This window comes from Hemicordylus capensis, chromosome 2 (assembly GCF_027244095.1).
Source record: "Hemicordylus capensis ecotype Gifberg chromosome 2, rHemCap1.1.pri, whole genome shotgun sequence".
Taxonomy (NCBI): Eukaryota; Metazoa; Chordata; class Lepidosauria; order Squamata; family Cordylidae; genus Hemicordylus; species Hemicordylus capensis.
The window spans coordinates 413,921,790-413,936,675 of record NC_069658.1 but is presented as its reverse complement, the minus strand read 5'-3'; the positions used below and the strand labels follow the sequence as shown (position 1 = coordinate 413,936,675).

Here is a 14,886-nt window from a genome sequence, read left to right as displayed (position 1 = left end):
CCTACACATCCCGACTAATGAACATGTCACTGAAGGTTTCCCGTCTAGCAGAGTGTGCCTGGAGTGCTCTCAGATTGCAGGCAGACGCCAAAAAGTCTCTGTGCTCTTGCACAAGAGTGGAAGAGTGTCCATGCCAGGGGCAGAGCTATATTTGCGTGCATGCATCCGAAGAAGACACACTGCCCTGCCTCCGGGGTGCCTGGCTTGCCTCCCCTCCCGTCCCTTGCTGACCAGCCATGCTCTGCTGCACTCTTGCCACCCTCCACCACCCTCTAGCCAGCTCCTCCAAGGCATGCTGTGCGGCCCATCCCCAGTGGTGCGATGCACTTCTGCAGCCTACCACTGCTTCCCAGCTGCTCAGGGTTCTGGTCCTGAGGCGACTGGGAAAGACGGCATGGGTGCGCCCTGTGTCATCAGCGTGCAGAGCTGGCTGGAGCTCAGGGCACAGGCAGTAGGAGCGTGCCATCACCATGGGGGGGGGGCTGCTACCGCTGCCAAGGGAAGGAGGATGCCGCTGCCAGGAGAGGAGTGGCACATGCTGCCTCCAGGGAAGGGAGTGTGCTGGCACTGCAGGGGGGCTATCTGTGAGAACACAGAATGCCCTTGCTTTGCCATTGTTGGCCCTCGCTTTGGAAGCATGGCAGGGGCTAGTGCTAAATTGCCGTTATAAAGCCATGGATTTGATTGGGTAGAGATGGATAAAGCACATTTACCTTTTAAATGAGAATGAGTTTACTTGTTCCTACTTAGTTTGTCAAACTTGGGTTTTATGTTTGAGGCTGCCAATCTAATTTTAAGTTCCAAATCATTTTCACTAGGTATTTGCTCGTAATAGCAGCAACTGCTGAAAATTCTGATTCACACAAGTAGGAATCAAGCAAAGGGAGTCTGCGTTTTCATGGCTTTCTCACTTTATTCTTTGTACTCAGCTTGTACACTCAGAGGCATTCTTACCCCTGGACTTTGGGGCTGAAGTCCAGGGCCTCCACACTCCCTGGGGCCCCCCAAATCCACTTTAGTCTATTCTGGGTGGTGTGGTCGCCATGCTATGCTTCTGGCCCATGCTGTGTTGGGCAGCCAAGTGCAGTTGTTACCTGCTCCAAGTGCTTTAGAGACAGGAGGGAGTGGGGCAGTGGTTCCCAAACTGGGAGCCTCCAGATGTTGCTGAACTACAGCTCCCTCCCATCATCCCCAGCCACAATAAAGTGTAGCTGGGACTGATGGGAGTTGTAGTTCAACAGCTGGAGGCTTCCAGTTTGGGAACCACTGGCGTGGGGGAAGAAATATGTGGGATGGGAATATGTGTTGAAATGTTTCTGCTAATGCATATTTGCATAAATAGACCTGTTTGATATTCTTACATTCTTGTGAGTTCAGTTGCTGTTTGTGCCCTCAAGAACCCACGTGTTAAAAATACCGTGTGTGTCACTGTGTGTGTGTGTGTGTCTATGTCTGTGTGTGTGTGTGTGTAGATGATGCTTAACTTGGGCAGGGGGTGGGGGCTCCAAAGACCTTTAGGTCCAGGCTCCAAAATTACCTAGGTACACCTCTGTGCACACTAATCCAAAATTTAGGAAGAGACACTGTCAAGAACATGAAGCTAAGAGCAGCTCCAACTTCTCAAAGACAAAGGAAGAGGAGCTGAAAACCACCTGGATGGATCTCCACTGATCTCAAAGCCAAGGGCAGCACAGCAATGGCACTTCTTTGACCACTCACTAGATGAGTGTGTCCCAAGAGGGAATTCTCTCCTGGTCTGTGTCAGCCAAAGAAGTGCCACTGCTGTGCATGTCTTGGCTTTGTGAGTGGTCAAGTAGTTTTAGGCTTCTGTCCCCATCTGCCTCTCATTGTCCCTGGCCATCTCCACACCTTGGACATATCAGGTAAGGCCTTTTCCTTCCTGACAACTCAGCTCCCTTCTGAGTTGTTTAGGACCCCCTTTTAAGATGTTTGGGACCCCTGGAGGTCCCAACCCCCCAGTTTGAGAACCCCTGCTCTTGTTATAACAACAGTAGCATGATATACTGAGGTGAAGGGTAAGCTATACAGAAGAAACCCATATGTGTTTAAGACAGCATCCACATCCCTGCACACCTGCAGACTAAACTGAAAGGAAGCTCTTGTCCCATTTCCTAACCAGCCCTTCATCCATCCTTTGTGAGCAACGGTACTCTAATTGTGCTACACGCAGTAGGTGTGGAAGCAGGATATACAAGGAGATTGGGAGAGGAATGGTGTAGGAGGTACAGCAGCTGCATCCCTCCTACTTGTTGACTCAGAGCATTTAAAGGAATAGGTACCATCCCGGATGAGAATCTGACAGATATTAAGCAGGGCAGCATAGTGTGGAGCCCCACAGGGGTCCAACACATATTTTTTCCATTTCCAATTTATCCTCAGCATCTGAAGACCAAGGACAGGCATGCAAAAGAATATAACTTTTACTGAATTCCCCCCAGAAGGCGTCTTCGGCAATATTTCCATTAGTGATGCCTTACTGCATTTATATGCCACCAAAAAACCAGACTCAAGAACACGAGTGGCTAATTTTTAAAAAGAGAGTTTGTGGAATTCAGACAAAAGAGCCCTGCTCTCTCCCAGATGAGTGGAGGCAGGCTGTGATTACTCTGTGGTGAAGAAAAGGCTTTACAAACACTCTGTTGCTTTTCCTGTCCAGAGACTGAGGCATGATATTGAAAACTGTTATTGGTTCTGGGACTGAGTCCTGGCTGAACAAAAGCCCTGCAAAGCATCAGTCAACTGGGTTACGGTTGCAATCTTATACACACTTATGTGGAAGGCAGCACTATTGTATTCAAGAGGACTTATTTCTGAGCAAACATACACTGGATTGCACTGTCGGACACTTTGCACAAAGCTGATGCTTGTCTTTCTTATCATGCTATTTGTCTCTCAAATGGAAGCATGCTGTGTAATACAGCCACGCGTACACTGCCAAAGTCACACAAAGGTCGCTAGTGCTGGTATCTGGATCCCTAATGCACCTGGCAATTGCACAGAATGGGTGAGATGACTAACATGTTATTGGCACATGGTGGAAAAATTAACCCCCCTCTCTATGCAAGAACAAATGGGAATGGCAACTTACAGAAGGGAGCGCATTTTGAGTACTCCATGGCACAACCTTGAAAAATTATAGTCGCTCTGAAGCATACAATAACAGAGCTATAAATTCAGCTCCTTCTCCCAGCCTTTTATACCAGAAGTCCTTGACAAAATCATTACCTGCCATTGCTACTAGTATTTGCTACTGGCTTACTATTAATAAAGAAGTGAAAAGGCACAGCAAAATCTAAAATTAAACATAGAAGTGCTTCAGTCTGCTATGTAATGGGCAAATCCATTTCATTTACATTTGAATAAATTAAAGAGAGTATTTAAGCAAGTGCCTTCTTCTTCACGAACCCCACTGTTGCCTGTTAAGATCATCAAGGAGGTCCAGTTGCCACCAGCGCATTGGGTGGCAATCCGGAATCAAACCTCTAGGGCTGCCCCAGGACTCTGGAACTTGTGCGCAAATAAGATCGGAGCTGCCCCATCTCTGCTGGATTTTAAGAAACAACTGAAAGCATACCTTTTTAATCAGGCTTTTTAGTTAACAAGTTTTAACATTTATATTGATATTTAAATCATTTTAATCATGTTAATGTTTTATTGGTTTTAGTATATAAACCACCTAGAGATACATTGGGCAGTATAAAAATACACAAAATAACAAACAAGCAAATAAATATAAGAAACTTCTGGAAGGCCGCATTGAAGAATTAGCAACTAGCGTACATTATATCAGTCCCAGCCATATTTGCCAGGGAGTTCTGTTTTGCTATTTCCTCACTTGTACCTGCCTGTTGTTAGTTAAACTGCTCTGTGGTGATTGGCGAACACTCTGAAATATACCTTTTGGGCTCACATGGGGAATTTAGCTCAGAAAGGAACAGTTTCATGTAAGTTTTAATTTGCACAGAGTTGTGGACGTAAGAAATGAAGTGTACTTGGACAAGGTTTAAGTTTCAAAATAAAAAGAAGATATTTATTGTAGGGAAGGGTACAGAGGAGAGAAATGTGTGGTTAAAGCACTATTACATTAAAAATACATTAACTGCAATGAGGCATTTTGATTGAGTAAGTTCCCAGGTGGGCAAGAGAAAGAGGCTTTTAGAGAAGGAGGGGGTTTGATTGAAGAAAGGGGAACAGATATAGAGTTTGGGCCCAAAAAGGGGTGAAGGCTCATATCACCTGGTCAGGACGAAGGGCTCTGGGGACCACTGATGAACTTTGTTCCTCAGAAACAGGTCAAGCCAATGCGAGTGCAAGAAGGTTGGAGGGGTTAGAGGTGATTCCAGGAGGGTGCTTCCTCCTTGGACTCAGTTTCCCGGGCTAGCGAGGAAGACTGGGCAGATGAGGCTGGGCAAGAAAGCCAATCTGGAAAATGGCACAAAATACTGAACACCGCCTTGCGTGGTGCCCAGTAGAGATTGCCCAAAAAGCTGATGGCACATGTGATGGAGTCCCACGTGAAGCATACAAGGGAGCACACTGGATCATGTAATTGGGGGTTCTTATACCTGAAAACATATCTTGGGGGCAAATTCAAATTGACTGTTGTTGTCTAACAGGTGTGTTGGGAGGGACCGGCAAGAATCTTATTGTTGCTGATCCTCCTTCCTGAGTGTAATAATGTGGGAATTGCTGAGGTATGTCAAGGCTTTTGTCATGAAAACAGGGTGCATAGATATGAGAAGGTGAATCTGTATAGATGGAAAAATCCAGTAATCTAATCAGTACTTCTCTTGGGTTTGTATAGCTTGCTCAACCTCCTATGTGTGTGTGTGGGGGGGAGGTTTACCTTCGCCAGCCTTATCTGTTGCATTGGCACATTAGCTGACTGCTATCCTTTTTGTGGAAGGAGGGGAAAGATAAGGTGGTTCACTCTGAGGGCAGAGCAGCCTTGACAAAGAGATAATCTGCTTTTCGTTAACTTCTGGGGTCTACTTGGGATTAGGGAGGGTTTGCATCTGCTCCCCTTTACAATTTGGTTGTTAGAAGCCAAATCTAGGGGTGACTGGCCCACTGTCACCTGTGTATAACGGAGAGCTCACAATGCTGTGAGGCTCCTGAGTGTATACAGAGTGAGATCTCCCAGCCTGGAGATTCAAACACAAATGAGGGGGCTCCTGGGAGCCAACAGAAAGGGCTTTGCTAGCAACACTGTCCATACACTCCAGATGCAAGGGGGACTATGTGAGAAAAAATATAAGTTATATAATGAACACATATAACAGTCTTTGAACTTTTTTAAAAAAATGAAAAGCAGCTGAAGAATAGGGGTATGTGGAGCCGGCTCAATTTGAACCGGGTTCGGTTCAAACTGGACTGGTTTGACTGGTTCAAACGCAAACCAGACTGGCCTCAAAAAGAGGTGATCAGTCCGCATTCAAACCCAAACTGAGCCAGAATCAGTTCAAACTGGTTCAATGAGTCAAATGGCATGGTGGCCACTATTTTCTCTGTATGTTTACAAGTTTTCTTCCTTGCTGATTGGTTTTCTGCCATTGCTTTTCGATTGGTTATTGACCTCTTGGTTAGCTTGTCATCACTGAGTGTTGTCAGGGCAACTCTACCCCCATTGGCATGGGTGGGGGGGGGAGAAGGGAGTTTCAAAGTGTACTTAAAGCCAGGCAGTGCCTGCCTAGCTTCACTCTGCCTCTGAATTCTGGAGGAACATAGGAACAAAAGAACATATTTGCTGGATCAGGCCCAAGGTCCATCAGTGACCAGCAGGATCCCTCTGGGAAGCCCACAGGCAAGAGCTGAGGGCACACCCTCTCTCCTGCTGTTACTCCCCTGCAACTTGTATTTAGAGGCATCCTGCCTCTGAGGCTGGAGGTGCCCTATAGCTCTCAGACTAGTAGGTATTGATAGATCTGTCCTCCATTCATTCATTCATTCATTCATTCATTCATTCATTCATTCATTCATTCGATTTCTGTACCGCCCTTCCAAAAATGGCTCAGGGCAGTTTACACAAAGATGTAACAAACAAATAAGATGGAACCCTGTACCCGAAGGGCTCACAATCTAAAAAGAAACATAAGATAGACACCAGCAACAGTCACTAGAGGTACTGTGCTGGGGGTGGACAGGGCCAGTTATTCTCCCCCTGCTAAATAAAGAGAATCACCATGTTAAAAGGTGCCTCTTTGCCAAGTTAGCAGGGGTACCTGCTCCATGAATCTATCTAGCCCCTCTTAAAGCCATTCTGTTGGCTGTCACCACATCTTGTGGCAGAGAATTCCATAGATTAATTATGTGTTGTGTGAACAAGTACTTCCTTTTGTTGGTCCTAATTTTCTTAGCAATCAGTTTCATTGGATGAACCATGGTTCTAGTGTTATGCGAGAGGGAGAAGAATTTCTCTCTATCAACCTTTTCCACACCATGCATAATTTTATAGACCTCTATCATGTCTCCCCTTCTCCTGGCATCACCATTTCATCCACACATTGAGACCCCTAGGCTCTACCTGTCTTGCTGGCCCTGCGCGTGGAACAGGTCGCATTTCTGAGAATGTTACCTTGGAGGTTCTGGACTTCAATATGCTACCTAGCAGCCTAAAAATGGCTTCCAGGACCTCCTGACTGTATTTCCCAACATCGTGCCGATATGCACCATGACAGCTGACTCCTCCCCAGCATTGCCTAATTGCCTATCTAGATGTCGTGTGATGTCTGCAACTTTCGCACCAGGCAGGCAAGTCACCATGCAGTTTATATGCAGATCACAGACCCATCTCTCTATACTCCTGATGATCGAATCATCCACTACTATGAGGCCTCTACCCCCCAGAAGAGTATCCCCTGTGTGAGAGGATATGGGCTCATCATTCACAGAGGGGGTCCCTTTTAAGGGAGTATTTCTCTCTCCCTCAGAATTATGACCTCCTTCCCTGAGACCTTCATTCTCCCTGTCAGCAGAGGAGCATCAGCCTGGTAGTGGGATGCCTCTACCACATATCTGAAGGTCTCTTCTCTGACTCTCCAAGCTTTTCCAGGACAGCTACCTTAGTTTCGAGAGAACAACATATTCCCTGAGAGCCAGGAGCTCCAAGCACCCACCCACAACTTCTGTCCATCGAGCAAACAGTCATACATGCAACACTCCACACAACACACTGGGAAGAGCACCCTCCCCTGCTGGCTTTCTATCTTCATGACTGGTTTTGTTTGCTCTTTAGAGTATTGGAGATTGTTTATTTGAAAGTCAGGTTTTAGCTGAAGCTGTCAGCTATTCAACAGTTCAAACTTTACTTCCCAAGAATATAAAAGAGGGAGTAGTACTTACGTGCTCTTTCCGCTGGGGTGTTTGTGATCAAGGGGTTTCCTTTCAAGCTCCCACGCACACTTCCACGTGAAACTCCACGTGAAACTCCTATGACTCTGTTTGCTAATTCCTGTTCACTAATCTCTGTTCGCTAAGTTCCCTGGCTGTTGCCTCTTATGTTGAGAGTAGGCTTCAAACTGAGGCAAACAGCCTGTCCAGATGCTGTGTGACGTCTGCAAACTTCGCACCAGGCAGGCAAGTCACCATGCAGTCTACACGTAGGTCCTAGACCCATTTCTCTATGCCCCAAATGATCGAATTGCCCACTACTAGGAGGGCCCCACCCCCAGAGGAGTATCCCCTGTGCATGAGTATATGGGCTGCCATGAGAAAGAGAGAGAGAGAGAGAGAGAGAGAGAGAGAGAGAGAGAGAGAGAGAGAGAGAGCTGCCTTGCTTTGCTGCCTTGCTGGACCCCCTTGCTGCTGGATTATATTGCTGCTGGACCCCCTTGCTCCAGCCTTCTTGCTGGAGCCCTAGCTGTTGAGTACCTATGTGTGCTGCCTGCCTGACTGCCGGAGTTCCCTCCTGGTCAGACTCCAACTGAAGATGCAAAAAAAAAATTTTTTTTAAGTCAGATTAGTAAACCCTACCACCACAGAGTGACACACACACACACACACACACACACACACACCGCCGCCCTTGGTTTTAGGTTAGAGACTAGAGCACTTTCTTTTAAATAGAGCCTAGTGTGGGGGGGATGTCCTCCAAGAGGGTGCAGGGCAGAGCTAGGAGCAGGGTTGCAGGCAGAATGAGGGGTGATGCTGGTTGGGGGGTGAGGGTGACGAGAGGGGCCTACTCTCCAAGTTGCCACTGTCCCCCTAGAGGTCATTGTGCACAGGCTCACCTATATCCGGTGCTACATGTTCCCACAGCTCAGCAAACCTGTGGCAGTTGAGGTAGAAATGGGGGTGGGGTGGGGGTGGAGACTCTCCTGTCAGGGAAGAAGCTCTTCCCTTGGTGGCATTCTGAAGTGGTTCTGAAGTGGTACTGTCCATTCTACCACTTCATTCAGCTGCATGTGCAGACGAGGCCTTCCCCTAAAAGCAGTCAGACCACGGGTGCAGAATTGCCTCCGGCACTGTGATGAAATAATATAATGATGCATGGAGCAGAACTATTTTTATGTACATTAGCTTGGAACACAGTGAAGCTGTCAATCACAAGTGGCAGTTAGAAGTTGACAGTTGGGAGTTAGTAGTGGAGAGAGGAGTGGATTTTTGGGTCTGGTGAGAAGCAGTTTCAAAGGGAGATGCTCTAAGACTCAAATGTTTAAAACCGTCTGCAATAAAGACTGGGAATAGGACAGTCTATAGTGAAGACAGAGTGAAAGCCTATAATAAAGATGGGCATAGGACAGTCTAAAACAAAGACTGGATGAGAAATATTCTCTGTTAAGGACTAGGTAAAAAGGACAGTTCTAGGAAGGAACTGGGTTTAAGTTTTAAGAACCAAGTGTAAAGAAACCAAGCTCTGTGTAAAGCAACAGCATCAACATTGTAACTAAGCAAGACATCAGCCCTACTTCATAGTAGTGTACACAAATCTCAGAAACCATCTTTAATAAAACATTTATTCTTGTTTTTGTTTGAAACATCTCTGACAGAGTGGTTACTGTCAACAACCTTCCCCACGTCTGCAAAGTTGTGTTACCACCAGGATAAGAAACCCTAAGCATTACAGAGGCTTTATAACAATCAAATGGAATGGTGGCAATGTAGAGGTGAACAAGCCTAGGCAACCTTAAAGGTGAAAAACATCTGGAAATAAACTTAATACACACAGCAGAATCAGACCCAAATGTCACAAGCACCAATATAGATCCTCATTCACTCAGGATCATTTGCTGCTCAGAGCTAGAGTGCATGGTGGTGTAGTGGCTGGAGCATTAAATTGGAAGTGAAGCCCAGGTTTAAATCCCTGCACAGAAGCTCTTTCAACCTCACGGGGTTATTGTGATAAAATTAATTAACCCGATGTAAGTCATCCTGAGAAATAATGGGATGCAAACAGGATGACTAAATAATCCTATGCATCTATTATGGCTATATGTGCAAAATGGGCAGGTAGAACATGTATTCAGGTTGGCACAGCAGGGACAAAACAGCCTGTGGTTCTCCAATTATACCATCAATGTATTTGTAGCTGTTATTCAGCTATTCATTAAGTGAAACAGTAGCTTTGCCATTTCCTGATGGGGTCAATATGGAGAAATAGATTTGGGTGTCGTCAGCATATTAATAACAACCTGCATCAGACCTCCTGATGATCTCTCCCAGCGGTTTCATGTAGATGTTCAAGAGCACTGGAGACAGTATGGAGCCTTGTTGAACTCCATACTTTAGTTCTTGCTTTGCAGAGCAGCAGTCTCCAAGCCAAACCATCCAGAATCTACCAGAGAGGTAGGAACGGAACCAGTGTAAAACAGTGCCACCCAATCACACCTCCCTCAGCATATCTTCCCTAAATGCCTGCCTGGAGGAAGTAATGGGCTGAATAACAAACTGAAGTTTGTTTAAAATGTAAATAAAAAAATAAGTTGGATCCAAATAAGAGGGAGGAACTGACTTGGGGAGATTGGGACCCGAGAGCAGAGACCATCTTTCTCCCAGACCTTGGGGCGCTGGTCCATGGCCTCCTGTCTTGGGTGGGTGCCTCCAAATATCCTGGGGGGCCTCCCCAGAAGTCTGTCGCCACCCCATGCCTGCCCCACCGCTGTCTCGCACCTGCCCCACCAAGCTGTGCCATTTTATTTATACTTTAAAGTTCTTTTGTTCTTTGTGGGGTGGGGGGTGGGTGGGGGGGTGGGAAGGTGAGCTGAGCTGAGCAGCTGGGGATCCCGGCATTGCAGGGACCAGTCTCGGAAGGCAGCCTGCAGGTATCTGAGAGAGTCAAGGAGGATCAGCAAGATGGAGCTGGGCCTGAGAGCCTTTGCAGATGATGTTGTGCTCTTCTTAGAAAATCCAATGGACAAGATTGAAAGGCTTTTTGATAAAATACAACAATTTGGCCAATTGGCTGGATTTTATATAAATAAGACTAAAACAAAAGTTTTGACTAAAAATATGGATCAGAAATCCAAGGACAGATTCTCCGAAATAAGTGAGTTGACAGTGGAGAAGAAAATTAAATATTTAGGGGTCTGGTTATCAAATAACAATTCTCTGTTGTTCACAAACAAAATATGGAATACAGTGAAAATTGATCTACAAAGATGGTCCAAAATGAATTTGTCTTTAATGGGAAGAATTTCAGTGGTGAAAATGAATGTTTTGCCTAAAATGTTATTTCTCTTTCAGACTATTCCCATAATTAACACTTTAACTTGTTAATAGGGATTTGTTACATTTTGTAGGGATTTGTTACATTTTCAAGACAAGGATTGTAAGTTAAAAAGTTTAACTGAAATACAAAATTTGGTTAGAGATTGGTTTCAGTATCATCAGTTAAATGAGATATATAAGAAAGACTTTAATGTTGGATTTGAGGATCAGATTTCAAGTTTTGAGAAGGAATTATGTCAAAATGATCAAAAATTAGTTTCTAAAATGTATAAACTGTTACTTCTGGAGGAGACAAGAGAGGAAGTGGTTAAAACAACCATGATAAAGTGGGCTCAAGATGTGGGGCGTAATATAGAAATGGCAGCCTGGGAAAAGTTATGGAAAACTGATTTAAAATTTACTGCATGCTATGCTTTAAAAGAAAATTATTATAAAATGATGTATAGATGGTACTTGACACCAAAAAAATTGGCATTAATGTATAAAAATGTTTCAAACAAATGTTGGAAGTGTGGACATTCTGAAGGTACTTTTTTTCATATGTGGTGGACCTGTGGGAAGGCTAAGGCCTATTGGGATATGATATATAATGAGTTAAAGAAAATATTTAAAATGACATTTCCTAAGAAGCCAGAATCCTTCCTACTGGGAATAACACAAGGTTTAATCTCTACAAATAATTTAACATTCTTCATGTATGCTTCTACGGCGGCCAGAATAATATACACACAAAAATGGAAGAGTAATGAACTGCCTTCAAAAGAAGATTGGCTGATAAAAATTTTGGAATATGCGGAGATGGCAAAACTTACAACACTGATAAGAGACCAAAACTTAGAATGTTTCAAAGAAGATTGGAAACCATTTTTGGTGTATTTAAAAAACTATTTTCCTACTATGGACCTTACAGCAGGGTTTGAAATTTAGAGACAAAAGGGGGAAAAAATGCAGGTTGGGTAGACTAATTGTGTTTGTAAGGGTTTAAATTTATGTTTTGAATTATTATTATAGCAAGGGTAAATTTTATAGCTGATGTTTCACGAAGAGAGATGCGTGGGAAGTCCACTTCTGTTTATTATGTTTGTTATGAATGAATATTATTACTGTTAAAATCAATAAAAATTCAATTGGGGGGGGGGGAGATAGAGCTGGGCCAGGAGTGCTCAGTCCCTGGCTGCCACTGCTGGGGCCCTCTCCTCATGCGGCTTGGTTGCTCAGAGTCCTGCACTCTCCCTCCCCACTTCCAGGCCTGGCCTTCCTTCTTCCAAAGGGTGCTCTACCCAGCTTCCACGACCAGGAGGGGCACGAGATGCAGCTGACCAGCCCTAGTGTCCCAGCAGACACTAGCAGAGTGAGTTGTAACAAGGGACACAATGAGCCTGCCCACCCGCCTGCCCTTAATGTCTCTAGCTGCTGTTTGTTCTTCCCAGAGCTCACCCCCACCTCCCAGCAAAGAACAAAAGAACTTTAAAGTATAAAGAAATGGCAAAATTGGCATGGCGGGACAACTGCGGGGCAGCGGCAGGCTTCTGGGGAGCGCCCCCAGGACATTTGCAAATGCAGGTTTTGTTTTCTTTATATATATATAGGGGGAGCTCCGAAGCCCTTCAGGTCTGGGCTCCAAAATTATCTAGGTGCCCCACTGCCCGAGAGATGGTTTAGATCTTCCTGTTTGTGATGGAGTTATACTCCCCCTGAAAGGTCAGGTATGTAGCTTGTGAGTGTTCCTGGATCCTAGATTCAAAATTCTCTGGTTTCTCAGGTTGAGGCAATTGCCAGAAGTGCTTTCTATCAGCTTTGGTTGATACATCAGCCACATTTCTAGAGGTATATTATCTATTTATTATTTATTTATTTTATTTATTAACTTTATATACCACCTGACTCCAAAGGCCCTAGGCAGTTCACAAAAATAAACACAAGAAAACCAAAATAAAACAAACTGTTAAAAACAGCAATTTAAACATTTAAAATATTCAGAGTACAAAAAGCCTGGCTAAAAAATGTGTCTTAAGGGCTCTTTTGAAGGCTGGCAAAGATGCTAAACCATGAATGTCTATAGGGAGCGCATTCCGCAGCCAAGGAGCAACTACAGAGAAGGCCTGCTCCCAAATCACCACCAGATTAGCCAGCGGCATATGGAGACATGCCTCTCTCGATGATCTCAATGTGCGATAGGGATGACCTTTTAAATGACCTTAAAACAGTGGTACGTATGCTGGTAACCTCCAGGCTTGACTACTGTAATGCACTCTATGTGGGGCTGCCTTTGTATGTAGTCCAGAAACTACAACTGGTACAGAATGCGGCAGCCAGACTGATCTCTGGGACAACCCAAAGGGACCGTATAACCCTGATTTTAAAAGTACAGCACTGGCTGCCATTATGTTCAGAGAGAAATACAAAGCACTGGTTATTACCTATAAAGTCCTCAACAGCTTGGGTCCAGGGTACTTAGGAGAGCGCCTTCTTTGTCATGTGTTAAGATCACCTTGCCACCTGTTAAGATCATCTGAGGTAGTCCAGTTACTGTTGCCTATTGCTGCTGGCTAGTTTAGTGGCGACTCGGGACTGGGCCTTCTCTGTGGCTTCCCCAGGGCTTTGCAATATGCTCCCTGTCAAAATAAGAGCATCTCCATCTCTTTCTGCTTTTAAGAAGACCCTCAGGACACACCTTTTTTCTGAGGCTTTTAACTTACATTAATTTTAACTAATTGTTTTTATCCTATGAAATTGTTTTAACTTATTATTCTATGAAATTTTAAAAATTGTTTTAACTCTGTGTTATATTTGTTATTTTAAATTGTGTATGTTGCCTCTTGGAGATACACATATCAGGCGGTATAAGAGTAAGTATGATAGATGATAGATAGATAGATAGATAGATAGATAGATAGATCATGCTGATCCAGAGATTCAAGGGCTCAAGCAGCAGGTACAGGAGGTGTACTCTCAGAAGAGCTCTTCAGCTATTATGAACACAGGAGACGTGTCACATCTTGAATCTGGAAACCCGCTCACACCTTCCTTTCCCTCATCAACTGTGAAATCAGCTCAAGGGTACAGAAACCTAGATTGCTTGGCTGGAATGAATCATTTAATCAAGAAGCTGGCAAGAGATAACACCTTTTGTATAAAACTACCACCCTGCAGTGAGCATAGTTCTAGTTTACTTTGGTTACAGCAGCTGTCCTTTTGCCTTTGTAAGTCAATGAGTTTTATTCACATCTATGGGAAAAAGTAAACAGAAGTGTCAGTAAAAAGTACATAATTAACAAAGATAGGCACTGTGGTCATTAAGTGCACCACTTTCTATTCATGCTGATGTAACTGCAGCCAATGGTGCCTTTCAAGGATCACTCACTGCTCATGTAAAAGCATCTCATGTGGTAGCAATTGGTGTGAAATGGATTGATTCTACCATGAGATCAGCTTCTGTTTCCGCATTTTCAGCCTGTTCCTTTTCTATTTCAGTTTCTACCCCTTGCATACTGGTATAATCCATAAACTGTGTGATTTACCGGATGTATACAATGTGGGCATGATCATCCAGTCAGAGTTAAACACACTTAAGGCCACAATCCTTACTGTACATACAAATCAGAAAGTAAGTCCCATTTGAACTTACTTCTGAGGAAAGATGCAAAGTACTGGGCAGGCTGCATATCTCATTCTTTTTTAGAAAGCTGGTTAAATCTTGGCTTTTTATCCAGGCCTTTACATGATTGTTTTATTGCTGCTTCTGTGTGTTTTTATCCATGTATAGTTTTTCTGTGTTTGTATATTATATATTTTAATATCAGATTTTTTTTATATTTTTAGCTAAATACTTTTAACTCATTTTTATTATATGTGTTTTAATTTTTGTAAACCACCTTGGGATTGTTTTTAATGACAGGCGGTATATAAATCTAACAATAAATAAATAAAATAAATAAATAGAAAAGGAGAGTTAGGCACTGAAATCAATTGGCGGAATCTAGCCTAAGTGCAGAATCCATCAGTTAACTGAATGGAAGGAACATTCCACTCATGCAAAGACCCCTTCCACTTGCACAAAGACCCCTGACTCTCCTTCAGTTCATAGGAGTTGCATTTACTACAGAGCACTTAGTCTGGGTGCTGGCCTATGGGAATTAAAAAGGCTTAGCTGTAGATTAATTGTTCCCTGTGATATACTTATCCATGATAAACAGATAG

General features: G+C 44.0%; 1 protein-coding gene and 1 long non-coding RNA gene across 2 annotated transcripts in view; one reads left to right on the top strand and one right to left on the bottom strand.

Moving 5' to 3' along the window:
• Positions 1-8,401, bottom strand: part of TEX2 (testis expressed 2) — a 165,930-nt gene extending 157,529 nt beyond the window's left edge. The window contains exon 1 of the mRNA XM_053293666.1: positions 8,250-8,401. The gene's annotated coding sequence lies outside the window, so the exon portion shown is untranslated. The remainder of the gene's footprint in view (positions 1-8,249) is intronic.
• A 1,837-nt stretch (positions 8,402-10,238) lies between these two features.
• The window catches only part of LOC128343239 (uncharacterized), a 33,443-nt gene continuing 28,795 nt past the window's right edge, over positions 10,239-14,886 (top strand). Inside the window, exon 1 of the long non-coding RNA XR_008315403.1 lies at positions 10,239-10,504. This is a non-coding gene — a long non-coding RNA (uncharacterized LOC128343239). The remainder of the gene's footprint in view (positions 10,505-14,886) is intronic.